This window comes from Lipotes vexillifer, unplaced genomic scaffold (assembly GCF_000442215.2).
Source record: "Lipotes vexillifer unplaced genomic scaffold, Lipotes_vexillifer_v1.1 scaffold704, whole genome shotgun sequence".
Taxonomy (NCBI): Eukaryota; Metazoa; Chordata; class Mammalia; order Artiodactyla; family Lipotidae; genus Lipotes; species Lipotes vexillifer.
In genome coordinates this window covers 128,472-148,318 of record NW_006771640.1, presented here as the reverse complement: position 1 = coordinate 148,318, position 19,847 = coordinate 128,472, and positions in this window count along the sequence as shown.

Genomic DNA, 19,847 nt, shown 5'->3' with positions numbered 1-19,847 from the left:
TGCGCAGGCTCAGCGGCCATGGCTCACGGGCCCAGCCGCTCCGTGGGATGTGGGGTCCTCCCGGACCGGGGCCCGAACCCGTGTTCCCTGCATCGGCAGGCGGACTCTCAACCACTAGCGCCGCCAGGGAAGCCCCCATTTTATTATTAACAAAAGCTTTTCCTCCTTGTCTTCATCCTCTTTCCCTCTGCTCCCACTTCCTCTTCTGCCTCCTCTTTCCTCCTCTTCCTTCCTTCCCTTCCTTTTCCCTCCTCCCTTCCTGCTCTTTTGTCTTGAATACTGAGGGAGTTATCCAACAGTGAAGACTAGTGTAGGATTTCATAATTGTTGCAGCAGGGTCAAGAGTCATTTGTAGTGACACCAGCTGTCCGGTGACTATTCTGGCTGCATGTCAGTGGTGGTCTTCAGACGCATCCTGCCAAATGACCTTGGCTGAGTTTTACTTTTATGCTGGCCTCGCTTGGTTCCTGCTCATTTTTCTAGTTCTGTTCTCTGCTTTCTGTTGATTCTATGAGGTATAATATATCCTTCCAATAAGATTATTTTTGCATAAATTAGAATAAAAAACCTGACTGGTAGACTGAATAACAGCAGTTTCTGTTATTCAGGATACAGACTTATCCTATAAGAACTGATTTAAATTCCAGCTCTTGAGTACAGCCCCCCATGAATACTTCATTTCTGTGTTGATTTTTTTGTGCTTTTGGAGTGTGTGGGGTCCTTCCTATACTACTTAATATTTTATCATGTTATGCCTGGTAATTTTTTCTAACTGAATTAAGCTAATTTATTTCACATTCCTAATTCCATCAAAAGTTTCTCAAGGGCAGATTCTCTCTCCATCCCTCCCACTCCGATTTTTCTCCTTTTCCTCTCTCCCTGATAGAACTGTGTATGAAACTGAGCACACCGAAGGTTGGAAGGTCAGAAAATACTTGTCTTTCTTTAATTGATGTAGGTCATAGTGCTTTGTTGATTAACAAAGATTAAACCATGCCTGTGCAACCAGTGTTGAAAATACCTCTGTCTGTGTTTGTAGCTCATATGAACAAGAACAGTATAAGAAACTGGTGGGCTTGAGCATGAATTCTAGAGCAGACAAACCTGGATATGACCTTGGAAAGCTTTAACTTTTTCTAACTGTATAGCCACAGACTGGCTTAAACTTGCTCACTCATGAATGGTTTAAACAACACTTTCCAGGGTAGAAAAGAGCATTAAGTAAAGTAATAATAATAAAGTACCTAAAGCACATATCAAGAGCTCAATAAATTTTGAGTGTATTTATTCTCAATCTGTTGTGGCTTATCAGAAAACTAATGAGTGCATAGAATGAGTTAATGGAAGTAAAATATTAAAAGTGAGGGAGGGAAAAATTCCACTGTCCTTCAGCTCTTGTAATCTACTGAAAGTAAGCATTTCTGGGGTCCTTTAGGCAGAATGTTGACAAACCAGTACATTTTCAGGGATGAGGAACCAGGATCTTGGAGGGTTTCCCTGTGGACAGTGAGTCTTCATTTATGTTGCCCTGGAAGTACGGTCTAGAAACAACGGGTTCTGATCACCGTGAAGAAGGTTGCAGTCTGACCTTAGGAAGCACTTTACCATGTGACAGTCTGACCTTAGGAAGCACTTTACCATGTGACAGCACTTTACCATGTGACCTTAGGAAGCACTTTACCATGTGACAGATTGCAGTCTGACCTTAGGAAGCACTTTACCATGTGACAGCACTTTACCATGTGACAGCTAAATGGGCAACTGGAGACGCTCAGTTAGAAACTGCATTAACACTTGGCCAATGTGTGGTGGAGAGGACTGAGCACTGGAAGAGCAGGTTGTATTAAGTTACCCTTCAAGATTCCTTCCACAGATTCTCTAGTTATCCTTATAGCTGTTCATCATCTAGAATATATAATTGCCTAGAATCATAAAATCCTTATGGGCCAACCTACCTCTGGAGATTCTCCAGCATCAATATTTCAGATGTCTCTCCTTTACTTCTAGCAACATTTGCCAGACTTTTCTGGTTGCATCCGGACACTTATTTGAATTATTCTGCAATGCCTTGTCCTCCCCTTCCTCCCTCAGCCATGTCCATTTACATAGCGATGGGCTCAGAATCCAGACTGCAGCTCAGAGAAGTGGGCTGTACTTGCTTTGGCATCACTTTGCATCACCTCACCTTGGAGTCTGCTATTGTGCCTGCTCAGGGCATTTCGTGAAAATTGCCAATAAAATGGCTTCTACGTCTGCTGGTGTCACTTACCCTTTAACATGATGGAATAAAAATGTTGGAAGTACTGGAGATGCTTGTTACTCTACATTTGGAGCTGTCTGTGGATGTGGCCCTTGACCTGAAGCTTCACTGTAGAGATGCTTTCTGCTTCTGCTAAAAGTTCCGGCTTTCTAAAGCAGTCTGACATCATTGCTAACTCCCCCCTGCTTCTTCAGGGTCAGACTTCCTTTGTCCACTGACAATGGGGACAGGGAAAGGAACTCACAATTATTGGACACTGTTTTGGTATTTTATATCGGTTATCAAATTCTGAGCTCACACCCACTCTATCTGGGAATCTCTGGGATTCCCATTTTACAGAAGAGAAAGCTGAGTGTCCAAGGAGTTGAGTAAGTTGCCAAAGACACAGACATAGTCAACAGTGGAGATGAATGCATGAATTTTATGATTAAACTTACAAGAGTCAGTTTTGCTTGCCAGTAAGAACACTGATACAGGAATCAAGTCCTCTTCTTTCTTTTTTTTTTTTACAATGGCTATTAATTTATTTTAAATTGGCAATACTTAGTGCTGACAAGGATGTCAGCACTTCTCAGTGCAGTGCTGGTCAGCATGCAAAATGGTACAGTCCTTTTGCGAAACAACTTTGCAGTTTCTTTTTCTTTTTTTTTTTACATCTTTATTGGAGTATAATTGCTTTACAATGGTGTGTTAGTTTCTGCTTCATAACAAAGTGAATCAGTTATACATATGTACCCATATCTCTTCCCTCTTCGTCTCCCTCCCTCCCACCCTCCCTATCCCACCCCTCCAGGTGGTCACAAAGCACCGAGCTGATCTCCCTGTGCTATGCGGCTGCTTCCCACTAGCTATCTACTTTACGTTTGGTAGTATATATATGTCCATGCCTCTCTCTCGCTTTGTTACCCTTCCTGCTCCCCATATCCTCAAGTCCATTCTCTAGTAGGTCTGTGTCTTTATTCCTGTCTTACCCCTAGGTTCTTCATGACATTTTTTTCCTTAAATTCCACATATATGTGTTAGCATATGGTATTTGTCTTTCTCCTTCTGACTTACTTCACTCTGTATGACAGATTCTAGGTCTATCCACCTCATTACAAATAGCTCACTTTCGTTTCTTTTTATGGCTGAGTAATATTCCATTGTATATATGTGCCACATCTTCTTTATCTGTTCATCCGATGATGGACACTTAGGTTGTTTCCATCTCCAGGCTACTGTAGATAGAGCTGCAACGAACATTTTGGTACATGACTCTTTTTGAATTATGGTTTTCTCAGGGTATATGCCCAGTAGTGGGATTGCTGGGTCATATGGTAGCTCTATTTGTAGTTTTTTAAGGAACCTCCATACTGTTCTCCATAGTGGCTGTACCAATTCACATTCCCACCAGCAGTGCAAGAGTGTCCCCTTTTCTCCACACCCTCTCCAGCATTTATTGTTTCTAGATTTTTTGATGATGGCCATTCTGACTGGTGTGAGATGATATCTCATTGTCGTTTTGCTTTGCATTTCTCTAATGATTAGTGATGTTGAGCATTCTGTCATGTGTTTGTTGGCAGTCTGTATATCTTCTTTGGAGAAATGTCTATTTAGGCCTTCTGCCCATTTTTGGATTGGGTTATTTGTTTTTTTGTTATTGAGCTGCCTATAAATTTTGGAGATTAATCCTTTGTCAGTTGCTTCACTTGCAAATATTTTCTCCCATTCTGAGGGTTGTCTTCTGGTCTTGTTTATGGTTTCCTTTGCTGTGCAAAAGCTTTGAAGTTTCATTAGGTCTCATTTGTTTATTTTTGTTTTTATTTCCATTTCTGTAGGAAGTGGGTCAAAAAGAATCTTGCTGTGATTTATGTCATAGAGTGTTCTGCCTATGTTTTCCTCTAAGAGTTTGATAGTTTCTGGCCTTACATTTAGGTCTTTAATCCATTTTGAGCTTATTTTTGTGTATGGTGTTAGGGAGTGATCTAATCTCATACTTTTACATGTACCTGTCCAGTTTTCCCAGCACCATTTATTGAAGAGGCTATCCTTTCTCCACTGTACATTCCTGCCTCCTTTATCAAAGATAAGGTGACCATATGTGTGTGGGTTTATCTCTGGGCTTTCTATCCTGTTCCGTTGTTCTATCTTTCTGTTTTTGTGCCAGTACCATACTGCCTTGATTACTGTAGCTTTGTAGTATAGTCTGAGATTAGTGAGCCTGACTCCTCCAGCTCCATTTTTTGTTCTCAAGATTGCTTTGGCTATTCGGGGTCTTTTGTGTTTCCATACAAATTGTGAAATTTTTTGTTCTAGTTCTGTGAAAAATGCCAGTGGTAGTTTGATAGGGATTGCATTGAATCTATAGATTGCTTTGGGAAGTAGAGTCATTTTCACAATGTTGATTCTTCCAATCCAAGAACATGGTATATCTCTCCATCTGTTTGTATCATCTTTAATTTCTTTCATCAGTGTCTTATAATTTTCTGCATACAGGTCTTTTGTCTCCTTAGGTAGGTTTATTCCTAGATATTTTATTCTTTTTGTTGCAATGGTAAATGGGAGTGTTTTCTTGATTTCACTTTCAGATTTTTCATCATTAGTATATAGGAATGCCAGAGATTTCTGTGCATTAATTTTGTATCCTGCTACTTTACCAAATTCATTGATTAGCTCTAGTAGTTTTCTGGTAGCATCTTTAGGATTCTCTATGTATAGTATCATGTCATCTGCAAACAGTGACAGCTTTACTTCTTCTTTTCCGATTTGGATTCCTTTCATTTCCTTTTCTTCTCTGATTGCTGTGGCTAAAATTTCCAAAATTATGTTGAATAAGAGTGTTGAGAGTGGGCAACCTTGTCTTGTTCCTGATCTTAGTGGAAATGCTTTTAGTTTTTCACCATTGAGGACGATGTTGGCTGTGGGTTTGTCATATATGGCCTTTATTATGTTGAGGAAAGTTCCCTCTATGCCTACTTTCTGCAGGGTTTTTATCATAAATGGGTGTTGAATTTTGACAAAAGCTTTCTCTGCATCTACTGAGATGATCATATGGTTTTTCTCCTTCAATTTGTTAATATGGTGTATCACGTTGATTGATTTGCATATATTGAAGAATCCTTGCATTCCTGGAATAAATCCCACTTGACCATGGGGTATGAACCTTTTAATGTGCTGTTGGATTCTGTTTGCTAGTATTTTGTTGAGGATTTTTGTATCTATGTTTATCAGTGATATTGGCCTGTAGTTTTCTTTCTTTGTGACATCCTTGTCTGGTTTTGGTATCAAGGTGATGGTGGCCTCATAGAATGAGTTTGGGAGTGGTCCTCCCTCTGCTATATTTTGGAAGAGTTTGAGAAGGATAGGTGTTAGCTCTTCTCTACATGCTTGATAGAATTCGCCTGTGAAGCCATCTAGTCCTGGGCTTTTGTTTGTTGGAAGATTTTTAATCACAGTTTCAATTTCAGTGCTTGTGATTGGTCTGTTCATATTTTCTATTTCTTCCTGATTCAGTCTTGGCAGGTTGTGCATTTCTAAGAATTTGTCCATTTCTTCCAGGTTGTCCATTTTATTGGCATAGAGTTGCTTGTAGTAATCTCTCATGATCTTTTGTATTTCTGCAGTGTCAGTTGTTACTTCTCCTTTTTAATTTCTTATTCTATTGATCTGAGTCTTCTCCCTTTTTTTCTTGATGAGTCTGGCTAATGGGTTATCTATTTTGTTTATCTTCTCAAAAAACCAGCTTTTACTTTTATTGATCTTTGCTATTGTTTCCTTCATGTCTTTTTCATTTATTTCTGATCTGATTTTTATGATTTCTTTCCATCTGCTAACTTTGGGGTTTTTGTTCTTCTTTCTCTAATTGCTTTAGGTGCAAGGTTAGGTTGTTTATTCGAGATGTTTCCTGTTTCTTAAGGTAGGAGTGTATTGCTATAAACTTCCCTCTTAAAACTGCTTTTGCTGCATCCCATAGGTTTTGGGTCGTCGTGTCTCTATTGGCATTTGTTTCTAGGTATTTTTTTATTTCATCTTTGATCTCTTCAGTGATCACTTCGTTATTAAGTAGTGTATTGTTTAGCCTCCATGTGTTTGTATTTTTTACAGATCTTTTCCTGTAATTGATATCTAGTCTCACTAGCGTTGTGGTTGGAAAATATACTTGATACAATTTCAATTTTCTTAAATTTACCAAGGCTTGATTTGTGACCCAAGATATGATCTATCCTGGAGAATGTTCCATGAGCACTTGAGAAAAATGTGTATTCTGTTGTTTTGGGATGGAATGTCCTATAAATATCAATTAAGTCCATGTTGCTTAATGTATCATTTAAAGCTTGTGTTTCCTTATTTATTTTCATTTTAGATGATCTGTCCATTGGTGAAAGTGGGGTGTTAAAGTCCCCTACTATGAATGTGTTACTGCGATTTCCTCCTTTTATGGCTGCTAGTTTTTGCCTTATGTATTGAGGTGCTCCTATGTTGGGTGCATAAATATTTACAATTGTTATATCTTCTTCTTGGATCGATCCCTTGATCATTATGTAGTGTCCTTCTTTGTCTCTTCTGATAGTCCTTATTTTAAAGTCTATTTTGTCTGATATGAGAATTGCTACTCCAGCTCTCTTTTGATTTCCATTTGCATGGAATATCTTTTTCCATCCCCTTACTTTCAGTCTGTATGTGTCTCTAGGTCTGAAGTGGGTCTCTTGTAGACAGCATATATATGGGTCTTGTTTTTGTATCCATTCAGCCAATCTGTGTCTTTTGGTGGGAGCATTTAGTCCATTTACATTTAAGGTAATTATCGATATGTATGTTCCTATTCCCATTTTCTAAATTGTTTTGGGTTCGTTATTATAGGACTTTTCCTTCTCTTGTGTTTTTGTCTAGAGCAGTTCCTTTAGCATTTGTTGTAAAGCTGGTATTCTATTTCTAAGATTTTGGATCATCTTTACTATCATTATTCTGAATTCTTTTTCAGGTAGACTGCTTTCCTCTTCATTTGTTAGGTCTGGTGGGTTTTTATCTTGCTCCTTCATCTGCTGTGTGTTTTTCTGTCTTCTCATTTTGCTTATCTTACTGTGTTTGGGGTCTCCTTTTTGCAGGCTGCAGGTTCGTAGTTCCCGTTGTTTTTGGTGTCTGTCCCCAGTGGCTAAGGTTGGTTCAGTGGGTTGTGTAGGCTTCCTGGTGGAGGGGACTAGTGCCTGTGTTCTGGTGGATGAGGCTGGATCTTGTCTTTCTGGTGGGCAGGTCCACGTCTGGTGGTGTGTTTTGGAGTGTCCGTCGACTTATTATGATTTTGGGCAGCCTCTCTGCTAATGGGTGGGGTTGTGATCCTGTCTTGCTAGTTGTTTGACATAGGATGTCCAGCACTGTAGCTTGCTGGTCGTTGACTGAAGCTGGGTGCTTGTGTTGAGATGGAGATCTCTGGGAGATTTTCGCCGTTTGATATTATGTGGAGCTGGGAGGTCTCTTGTGGACCAGTGTCCTGAAGTTGGCTCTCCCACCTCAGAGGCACAGCACTAACTCCTGGCTGCAGCACCAAGAGTCTTTCATCCACACGGTTCAGAATAAAAGGGAGAAAAAGTAGAAAGAAAGAATTAGTAGAAGTAGAAAGAAAGAAGGGAGGGAGAGAGGGAGGGAGGGAGGAAGGAAAAAAAGAAAGAAAGAAGATAAATTAAAATAAAGTAAGATAAAATAAAATAAAGTTATTAAAATAAAAAATAATTATTAAGAAAAAAAAATTTTTTTAAATGGACGGATAGAGCCCTAGGACAAATGGTGGAAGCAAAGCTATACAGACAAAATCTCACACAGAAGCATACACATACACAATCACAAAAAGAGGAAAAGGGGAAAAATCATAAATCTTGCTCTCAGAGTCCACCTCCTCAATTTGGGATGATTCGTTGTCTATTCATGTATTCCACAGAGGCAGGGTACATCAAGTTGATTGTGGAGCTTTAATCCGCTGCTCCTGAGGCTGCTGGGAGAGATTTCCCTTTCTCTCCTTCGTTCTCACAGCTCCCGGGGCTCAGCTTTGGATTTGGCCCCGCCTCTGCGTGTAGGTCGCCGGAGGGCGTCTGTTCTTCGCTCAGACAGGACGGGGTTAAATGGAGCCGCTGATTCAGAGGCTCTGGCTCACTCAGGCCAGGGGGGGCGGGGCACGGAGTGCGGGGCGGGCCTGCGGCGCCAGAGGCCAGCATGACGTTGCACCAGCCTGAGGCGCGACGTAGGTTCTCCCGGGGAAGCTGTCCGTGGATCCCGGGACCCTGGCAGTGGCGGGCTGCACAGGGTCCTCGGAAGGCGGGTGTGGAGAGTGACCTGTGCTCGCACACAGGCCCCTTGGTGGCGGCAGCAGCAGCCTTAGCGTCTCGTGCCCTTCTCTGTGGTCCGCGCTTTTAGCCGCGGCGCGCCCGTCTCTGGAGCTCCTTTAAGCAGCGCTCAGAATCCCCTCTCCTCGCGCACCAGGAAACAAAGAGGGAAGAAAAAGTCTCCTGCCTCTTCGCAGCTCCAGACTTTTCCCCGGACTCCCTCCCGGCCAGCCGTGGCGCACTAACCCCCTGCAGGCTGTGTTCACGCCGCCCCCCCAGTCCTCTCCCTGCGCTCCGAGCCCGAGCCTCAGCTCGCAGCCCCGCCCGCCCCGGCGGGTGAGCACACAAGCCTCTCGGGCTGGTGAGTGCGGGTCGGCGCCGATCCTCTGTGCGGGAATCTCTCCGCTCTGCCCTCCGCGCCCCTGTGGCTGCGCTCTCCTCCGCGGCCCCGAAGCTCCCCCCTCCGCCTCCCGCAGTCTCCGCCCGCGAAGGGGCTTCCTAGTGTGTGGAGACCTTTCCTCCTTCACAGCTCCCTCCCACTGGTGCAGGTGCCGTCCCTATTCTTTTGTCTGTTTTTAATTAATTTTTTCTTTTGCCCTACCCAGATACGTGGGGAGTTTCTTGCCTTTTGGGGGGTCTGAGGTCTTCTGCCAGCGTTCAGTAGGTGTTTTGTAGGAGTTGTTCCACGTGTATACGTACTTCTGGTGTATCTGTGGGGAGGAAGCTGATCTCCGTGTCTTACTCTTACGCCATCTTCCCGGAAGCCTCCTGCAGTTTCTTCCAAGTCCTCTTCAAACCAAAGTTTACATCCAATCATCAGCTCAAATTCATCACCTGTCTTTGAGATGAACTGTAGTAGATGAGTTGGCCTGCTTAAAAAGATCTGAAGAGAGATACTCTTGTTCCCTAGGGCCCTTGTGAGTTGTCATTTGTAGGGGAGGTAAAAGTGTGTGTGTGTGTGTGTGTGTGTGTGTGTGTGTGTGTATGATTTCAAATCCAGGTTTCATTCTTCATTAACTGTTTGAGGCTCGGGGAAGTTAAGCAGCATGATCCAGGTCAGTTTTCTCATGTGAATGATGGACGTAATATGCATCTCATCCAGATTATGAAATGAGCAATTTGTTTCAAGCACTTCTCACATAATAGATGTTTAAAAATACGCATTAACATTCCTTTTTGTAACAGCCTTTAAGGACCTATGTTTTCCAGGAGTTCCCTGGCGGTCCAGTGGTTAGGACTTGGCACTGTCACAGCCGGGGCCCAGGTGGGGGAGCTAAGGTCCTGCAAGCCGCTTGGCACAGCCAAAAAAAGAAAACAAACCAAAACCTATGTTTTTCTGATGTAACATCACAAAGTCAACCAAACTAGGGAATCAAAGCCAACTGAAGTAGATACCTTTAGTTTCGTTGATCGAAAGTAGGTGGAAATCTTCAGCCATTGGAAATCTGGCCACCCATTTGCAGAGTAGGGGCAGGACTGACAGAAAGTTAAATCCCTCAGGCATGTTGGAGAGAGAGTTAAGCACTGGCAACAGTTACATCCCAAATCAGTGATTTTCAAAGTGCTCTGGAGAGGCTTAGTGTTCTCTGGAGAGCTTCAGGGGGTGTCAGTGAGAGGAGGCGACGGGGGTGCAAGCCTGACTCTTGCTCCATGTGAACTCTTCATTATCTTTTAAACTTTTGCTTGAATCATGGCCTCCAAACAACAGGGTGGGAATTACGATCAATGGACTCACTGATCACAGTTGATTTTTCTTCCTCCTCATTTGTAGAAAACCAGGGCTTCTACTTTCCTAGGTACTCATGTCTGTTGTGTGTCCCTTGAAAGGGACTGCGACTAGCCATTGGTGCCCCTCATGATGAGGCTCAGGGCTGTGTGCATTTACCATAGACAGACTGGCACCCTGTCCTTAGCTCTGGCCTTGGGTTCATTCACAAGGGCATCTGCTCCATTTTCCTGCTTTGATGTTGACTCCCCCTCTCCAAAGAGTTGGATGCTGGTGTCTCACAGGAGCTCAGCATGTGATTTTAAATTCAGATGGTCAGATAGCTAAGAAAGTGCTGACAGCTTATGCTGTGGTGAAATATGCTTTTTTTTTGTTTTGTTTTCTGTACATAACTGCTTTTGTATTTTGCTCCCCTTATCCCCAGCTGGCAATATTTTAATTAAAAGTTGAGGTGAGAGAACATGGGGAAGTTTGTGGAGAAACGTGCTTGCCTTTTGTTTAATCCTACCACTCCAAAAAATGCTTTAAGCCCTTTGCTAAGCAAATAGAGAATTGAAAAGTGAGAAAAAGCTAGACAATGTGTTTTTCAAAAATATCTTATTTTGTTTTTTCTTGTCTTTTAAGAAAAGACTCAGACTTCAAATGCCTTTCCTCTCCCATCTCTATATTATTGCTTCAAGAAATGATCAAGATCACTGAATCCTTTCATTCCTAAAGCATATAAAAATAGACAAATCACATATCCATCTATCTATATATATGTCTATTTATGATTTTTAAATGGCAAATTCAGCACAGGACCTAGTCTAAATCAAATATGAATTCCAAACCTGAATGTAATTGATAAAATTAAAATCAAGAATGGTTTCTAAAAGGGATGCTCCTATATATTACCACTCATAAGGTCACAGTGGGAAGAGTGCATTATTTTACTTCTTCCATCAGATGGTTTTCTCTGTTCACTTCTGCAGAAAAATAGAAGTTGCAGGTAACAAGGAAATAAATTTATTTCTGTTCTCACTGTTACAGCCTTACTCAATTTTAGCTGCCCCCTCGCAGTTCCATGTAGTCTCCCTCTAGTGTGGTCTTCTTCCTGACATTTTTCCTCAGCTTCGCTTCCAAGGGGAGAAGCAAACATACTTGTAAGCTTCTCCTAGAAGCATAGTTGGTTGATTTTTGCCACCTTTTCTTTTTCATGATATAGTCTCAGTAAAGCTGCCTTTAGCCTGGTTTATTTTCCCAGAGTTGGGCCAGTCCACAAATGATCTTTGTAAACAAGCTGATAAGAGGTGCCAGGAAAAACAAAAAAAAGCTCTTTTAGGGATTTCTCCTTTCTTTAGATACAGATATTGTTGAAGGCTTCACTGGGTTTTGCTGTCTTCTATTTTGGAGACCCTGTAATTTACACAGGAATAGTTCTTTTAGCATCAGCCCTGCCAAAGACTGAATGTTTGTGTCTCCCGCAAATTCACATATTGAAACCTAATACCCAGCGTAATGGAATTTGGAGGTGGGGCCTTTGGGAGGTGATTAGATCATGAAAGCAGAACCCTCATAAATAGGATTAGTGTCCTTATACATCTCAGAGAACTCCCTTGCCCCTTCTACCATGTGAGGACACAGTGAGATGACAGCTGTCTATGAGCCAGGAAGCAGGTCCTCACCACACACCAAATCCGATGGTGCCTTGATCTTGGATTTCCCAGCCTCTAGAATCCGGGGTGGGGAGTGGGGAGGTGGGAGAAATAGGTGAAGGTGGTCAAAGGGTGCAAACTTCCAGCTATAAGAGGGTTAAGTTCTAGAGATCTAATGTACAGTATGGTGACTGTAGTTAACAATATTGTTTTATATACTTGAAAATTGCTAAGAGAGTAGATCTTAAATGTTCTCACCAAAAAAAAAAAAAAAGTAACTATGTCAGGTGATGGATGTGTTAACTAACTGTATTGTGTTAATCAGTTCACAATATATACATATATCAAATCATCACAATGTACACCTTCAACTTACATAATGTTATATGTCAGTTATATCTCAATAAAGCTGAAGATGTTTTTTAAAAAAGGGACCAAAAATATACATTTGTAAAAAATTTTACAGTTATAATTTCTGGACTTAGATGTAGGGGGCTACATGTGACTTTTATAATAGTGCTTCTCATATTATATTGGCATACTTGGTATAATAATAAATATTTGTTTTATTCATTTATCCATCCATCAATGCATTTGTCACAGGTCTGCATCAAAACAGAGCCCAAGGCAAGGATTAATTCTGATGCAATCAGCACACATTCACTTGGCATTTAAAAGGATAGGGAAAAAGAAAATGAGTGGGGGAGAGATGAGAGGCATTCACAGAAAAGTGGCTACTGCTTTATAATAAGTCACAACAGACATAGCTGATTGCTCAGTAGATCCAATACTTAAGATCACAGGATGCCTTGGGACAGAGAAGCTGTTCCTTGGAATGGTACCTTGGAGGGATAAAGGATAAGAGAATTTGTCTCTGGTTTCTTCTCCTCTTCCATCTTCTGTCTCTCATTGGTTAATGTTTGTCTTATTGGGAGTTAATGCCTCCAAACTTCTGGGTTGCTTTTTAAATTCTGTTGGCAAGCATTATAGAAGCCATTTGGTGTGGCACTTTGGGTCCAAACTGATATGATAGGCAGAAATTACTTTTACGATTAGCAATTTTGCATCCCATTTGCAAAATTTTTACTTACTCCAAGGTCATGAAGATATTTTCTTATTTTTTTTTCCAGGAGCATACTGCTTTATTATTCACTTTTAGATCTACAGTTCATATAAAATTGATTTTTATGTATGGTGTGAGGTAGGAGGCCAATTTTTCAATTTGCATTTTCAGTTGGCCCAGCATCAATTATTATAAAGGCTATCTTTTTCTCATTTTATTGCAATTTCACTTCTGGACTTAAAAAAATTGTTTTTTCATTGGTCTTTTAGTCTTTCCTTGTACCAATATCCAACAGTCTAAACAGTTATAATTTCATAATTGAGTCTTGATGTCTAGTAGTGTAAGTGCACAGCTTTGATCTTCAAAACAAAGTTTAGACTATTCTTTGCATTCCTATAAAATGTTAATATTGACATCAATTTGCACGCACAAACATCCTTGAAATTTTTATTGGAATTGCATAAGATCTACAGATCAATTTAGGGAAAATTGATAACTTTAAATCATTGAGTTTTGCATATTTAAACATGACTTTTCTTTCCATCTTTTTATCCATTTTTTCTTTTGTTCCATCTTTTTGTTCTTAAAATTTTTTTTTCTCAATAATAGTTTTTAATTTTCAGTACAAAAGTCTTGCACATTGTTCTTAGATATATTTCTGGGTAATAGATATTTTGGGATGATATTTTGATAAATTTTTTTTGAAAATGATTCTGTTTTTGTTTCTGGTGTTTATTAATACAATTGGTTTTTGTATATCAACCTTGTCATTAGGAATTCTTGCTAAATTCACTTATTATATCTAATATATTGTCCATAGAGTATTGAATTTTCTATGTACACAACCATGTATTAAATAGTTTGTAAATAATCACTCTTTTAGTTTCTCTTTTCAAAATTTATATATATATATTTTTAATCCTAAAGTGTTGACTAGGCACTTTTCATTATTAAATGTTGAATCAAATTGGTAAGCAATGACATTGTTTTATCATTCCTGATCTTGGGGAAATCTTTTAATATTTCACCTTGAAGTTTTTTACATGAAAATGTATGAAGTATGATTTTTTTAAAAGATGTGATTCATCAGATTATGTTCCCCGCTATTTCTAATTTGCTGAGAGTTTCGTTTTGAAATCATGAAAGAGTTTGAAGTTTATTCAATGCCTTCCTTGCATCTGTATGATGGTAGATTTTCCCCGTCATTTTATTTTCTTAATTGGTGCATTACATTGAATTTTTAATGCTAAACCAATCTTGTTTAGAAGATGCACAAATTGGTTGTAATACGTTTTCCTATATATTGGTGAGTTTTATTCTGGTCAGGAATGTGTGTCTGTATTCATTAAAAAAATAGGTCTGTCTCATCAGATTTTGATGTCAGCTTATTCTGGCATTATAAAATGAGTTGGGGTTTTTCTCCATTTTTTCTTCTGTTCTGTGGAAGAGGTTATATACTGTTGGGGTTATATACTCTTTCTTAAATATTTAGAAGAATGTACTAGGCAAGTAATCTGATTTGAAATTTTATTTGTGGGAAAATTTAATAACGGATTTAATTTCTTTAAATTTGAGTATAAAACTATTCAGAATCCTTATTTTTTCCTGTATTTCTTTCAGTTTAAGTTGTATTTATCTAGAAAAATGTTCATTTAATCTAATTTTTAAATTTATTAGCACAAAGATGTTGATAATCACATCTTATTATCTTGTTAACATCTGTAGAATCTGTAGAGATGTCCCTTTGTTCTTAACTGAAATTGATGGTTTGTGCATTCTTTTTCTGTTTTTATGAATCATTTTTGTTAGGAAGCTGTTAATTTTATTACATTTTCAAAGAAACAGTTTTTGTATTTGTGGACTTATTATTTGATGTTTGTCTTCTATATTGTTTTCTGCTCTTGTTTTTGTTACATCTTTCCCCCTGTTTTCCTGTGGTTTTATTTTCTATTCTTTATTTTTAAAGACTTTCTCTTTGAAATGGATTCTTAGTCATTTCTCTTTTCTAACACATGTATTTAAGAGTAGCTTTAGGCTTCCCTGGTGGCACAGTGGTTGAGAGTCCGCCTGCCGATGCAGGGGACACGGGTTCGTGCCCCGGTCTGGGGGAATCCCACATGCCGCAGAGCGGCTGGGCCCGTGAGCCATGGCCAAAGTATTGACACACGAAGAAACAGGAAAATGTGATACATAGGAGACAATCAATGGAGACTGGCCCTAAAGCGACCCAGAGTTTGCAATTAGCAGACAGTGATTTTAAAGTAGCTCTTATAATTGTGCTGAAGGATGTAAATAAAGTATGCTCACAATGAATGTAAAGATAGAACTAATTTCAAGCAAAAAAACAACCAAAACAAAACACTACGAAAGAGAGCCAAACACAAATTTTATTTTTTTATTATTATTCTTTTTTTTTTGCAGTACGCGGGCCTCTCACTGCTGTGGCCTCTCCCGTTGCGGAGCACAGGCTCCGGACGCACAGGCTCAGCGGCCATGGCTCACGGGCCCAGCCACTCCGTGGCATGTGGGATCTTCCCGGACCTGGGCACGAACCCGTGTCCCCTGCATCGGCAGGCGGACTCTTATTTTTTTATTTTTTATTAATTTGTATTGGAGTATAGTTGCTTTACAATGTTGTGTTAGTTTCTACTATACCACAAAGTGAATCAGCTATACGTATACATATATCCCCTCTTTTTTGGATTTCCTTCCCACATAGGTCACCACAGAGCATTGAGTGGAGTTCCCTGTGCTATACAGTAGGCTCTCATTAGTTATCTATTTTATATATAGTGTCAATAGTGTATATATGTCGATCCCAATCTCCCAGTTCATCCCAACCTGCTTTCCCCATTGGTATACATACACCAAATGCAAATTTTAGACCTGAAATATATATCTGAAACAGAAAAGTATTATAATTGACATTTATAAATTAAAAAAATTCAAGTTCAGAGAGATTAAGTAATCTTCCTGATGTCATACTAACAAGTGATAGAATTAGAATTTGAATCCCAAAGTCTATTTGGCTTTAAGGACTTTATTTTCTCAACTCACTAGGAAGGACTTAGAGATCAGTGGGAGTCTGTGGGAAACTGGAAGTGGATTGTGAACTTTTCTGAAACTCTGGTGAGACTAGGGAACCTTGCTGTAAGGCTTTGCTGTGGTCCCTGGGAGCAACCAATGGGATTATCTATCCATGGTGCTGCAATGTGCCCACCCAAAACTCCATGTCTACCTACCAAGCCATTTCTGATTATTTGCACCAAGGAGTGGAAAGAGAAGTGAAGATAAACCATAGCAGCTCATGCTTTAGAATCTATCCATTTTGTCTTTCAAGTCTAATGCAATACACTGCCCCATCCATCGCTCTCCTTGGGTTTTGCCCATGTTCTGCATGAGTTTTTTTCCATGTTTTGCAAAAATCTTTTCCTCAGAGGTTGTGGGTAGAGAGCAGGGGCGGGGGTCTTCATGTATTTGCACCACCTTCCTATAGCTAAGTTCTACTTAAATTCAACTCTTGTTTGGTGAGTTTAGTGATGTATCTAATGCTGTGCATGGTGCTGTGGAAGGCAGAGGAAGATGGGATCCACACGTGCTCTTCAGGAGCGCCCACTTGCAAATGAGCACAAAGAAGGAGGAGGAGGAGGTCAGCTGCGTGGGCTCAGTTTCTACTGTGTGTCCTCAAAAGACCTACCTTGGGGCTTCGGAGGAGGGTGGATGTCACTGTGAGTTGGGAGCGATCACAAAAGACTTTCTATAAGAGGTAGGATATCACCTAGTCTATAAAGGCTAGGCTCAGGAGAGCAAGGAAAAGGATAATTCTAGGACACAGTAGGTGCTTAATAGATATTTTTTAAATGAGGGGATGTGTTCACAATCCTTTTCTTCCTGGCTATTTTTAAGCATCTGCTTTCAAAAATGACTGTTTAAAATATTAAAAACAGTCTATTTTAACACTATCTGTAATAGCTCCAAACTGGAAACTACCCAAATGCCCAGCAACAGTGGAATGAATAAATAAATTAAGATGTGTTTGTACAAGGGAATACCACATACCAATGAGAAGGGGCACTCGAGAATGACATGAAACATTATGGATGAATCAGATGAATCTCAGAAGCACAATGTTGTCCAAAAGAAGGCATGCACCAAAGAGGACCTATTATAGGATTCCGTTCATATAAAGGACAAAAAGAGGCAAAGCTCATCTGTGGCGCTGAAGTCGGCGTGGGGAATTGGTGGCAGTGACGCCAGGTGGGGGAAGGAGAAGGGGAGAGTCTCGGGGACGGGGGAGGTTCTGGTTTTTGATCTGGATACTGATTACATGGACAGTTCAGCTTTTGAACATTTTGTTGGGCTGCCTGCTTATGATAAGTGCATTTTTCTGTAAGTATATTGTATTTCAACAAAAAGTTAACAGAAACAGGGTATGTTCCCCGACTTGACTTCCTAGATCCTGTGCTCTTTTGCCCTTTCTCATTGATATCAGGTGGCATGACCCCCGATGGTGATTTCCAAAGAATGGCACGTGTTGCTCTAGGAATCACCTTTCCTAAGACCAGGAGAGAAAAGGCAGAGCTCCCATTTCAATGATTGGGAAACTGAGGCCTGTAGATGGGAAGTAACTTGTCCTTTTGTCATACAGCGAGTCAAGGAAAGAAAGAACTTCTGTCTTTAGGGAATCTCTTTTCTGTGGCCCGGATAATAGATACCTGCCTAGCCTGATCCACCTAAAGAGACAAAGGATGTCACAGGAAGTCAGAATGATGGTTGGGAATTGCCTGGAGGAGTTCAGAGGGCTTTGGAGCCCCTGGCCACACTGCCAGGTCCATGTAAAACAGCATCTGGAGGGTCCCGGGCCTGCCACCTGCTTTTGTGAGATTTGAGTGAGTCAGTTCCTCTTCTTGGACCTGTGACCTCAACTGTAAGATCAGAGATCGAACTTGATGACAGTTCTAGTTTTTCAAGGTCTAGATCTGAACTAGGGTCATCCAAGTTTGATTAGGCATAGTCTCTACTGTTCTCCACCCTCAGGGTCTGTGCTGGGTCAGGATTAAAAAAGGAAGTCCTTAGGACATTTAAAACGCATTCATTCTTTCATTCATTCAGTGTCCATTCCTTTATTGAGCATCTGCTCTACGCTAGGTACTGTGCTGGGGACACAAAGATGAATGACAATGTCACTGTCCTAGAGGAACTGACTTTCTGGGGGAAGAGATATAGTAAATGGTTGTAAAAAGTGTGACGAGTATTGCACGTATAGGTAAGTATTGAATGCTACGGACACACAGAAGAAGACGCAGTTCCTGCTTTGGGGGTGAGGTTAGGCCAGGAAAGGCTTTTAAGAAGAGGTGATATTTGAGCTGGACCTGGAAAAAAGGAGCAGGTCAGACTGGGGAAACTGGGGTGGAGATCATACCCTTGACAGAGACAACAACTTATCCAGAAGCAAAGGACTGGGGAGGAAAAGGCATTTCTGTGTGGCTAGAACTGGGGACGGGGAGAGAGGGGAGAGGTAAGGCTATAGGTTTAGATGCCAAGACAACCAGCTTGGGGGTGGGGAGTGAGCATACATGTCCAGAATGAGTATGAGACTGTGTGAGGTGGCAGGGACCTGTGAGGGGCCCCCTCCTCACATTTTCTTCCTCGTCTTTGTCCCACATTTGGATGAGATTCAGATTTCTGCTGCACAAACCCAGCCCCCGAGGCTCTCCAGTCAATAAGCTCTTTAAGGAGCCAAAGAGAGGCAAGATCAATGCAGATGTCACTGATCTCACCTCGGCAGCCGATTAGTACCAGGGACTTGGTCGGCCCGGGAGCCCCTCACTAATGCACTGCGGAACTCAGATTCAACTGGGAGCCCCCAGCAGCCCTGGGGAGAGCTTCTGCCCTCCCCATATGCCGGGGGTGGGGTGGGGGGAGTAGAGGAGGAGGGACTCTGCCACCCAGATGAACACCGTAAATTCCCCAGGGAGACAGCTAGGATCGTGTCATTCCCTTGCTTAAAATCTTCCGATATCCCCCATCACCTGTTGGGTCTGTGCAGACTCCCTCATAGGACAAGTGTGCCCCCTGTGATCTGGACCCTGGCTGCCCCGTCCAGCCTTATCTCGTGCACATTCCCCTCACCCTCTGAACTCAGTCCAGAAAGACGGCCTCCCGTTCTTCCAACTCGCCATCAGTTGAATAGGGTCACTTAGGAGGCTCTTTTGTAACATGTCACATGACATTTAATTCTCAATATGGTTCTATGAGGCAGGAGGATGAGTAATAAATGTCTCATTTTGCCCACGGGGACCCTGAAACCCCCAAACTGTAAGTAAGTGGCCAGGCCTGGGTGCCAAAGCCGGAAACAGACAAACCAAGATCCCAGCCTATCGTCAATCTGAAATTGTTTTCCACAGAGCCTCCTCTGCGGCCATTAGCCCTGCAGCCATTGGCCCTGGTTCCTCTTCCTGTCTGCTTCTCTTCCCTTGGACAGCCTTCCCATAGCGGAGGGTGATGGCCTCCCGAGAGCCTTCCCACTGCGGAGGCGGTCCCAGTTCTCCCAACCTCATGGGGCAAGGCAGGGAGGCTGGCGTGGTGGCCCCAGGGAGCTCCAGACTGGAAATCAGAACTGGGGTCTAGGCCTGTCTCTGCCACCCACAAGTTTCATGGACCTGGACCTGTCTTCCTAGAGCCGTATGGGCAAAGTGGGGACTTTTCTGTCCCTGGACAGAAAATGGGGACAACAGCTTTCAAGGCAAGGTCAAGGAGATCACATATAACAAAGGGCTGTGCACAAGTATCATCAGACTTGGGGAAGAGGCTTGGCCCAGATGTTCACCCCACCTCTTCCTGAGCTTTGCCCTCTGACCTTGCCTTCCCA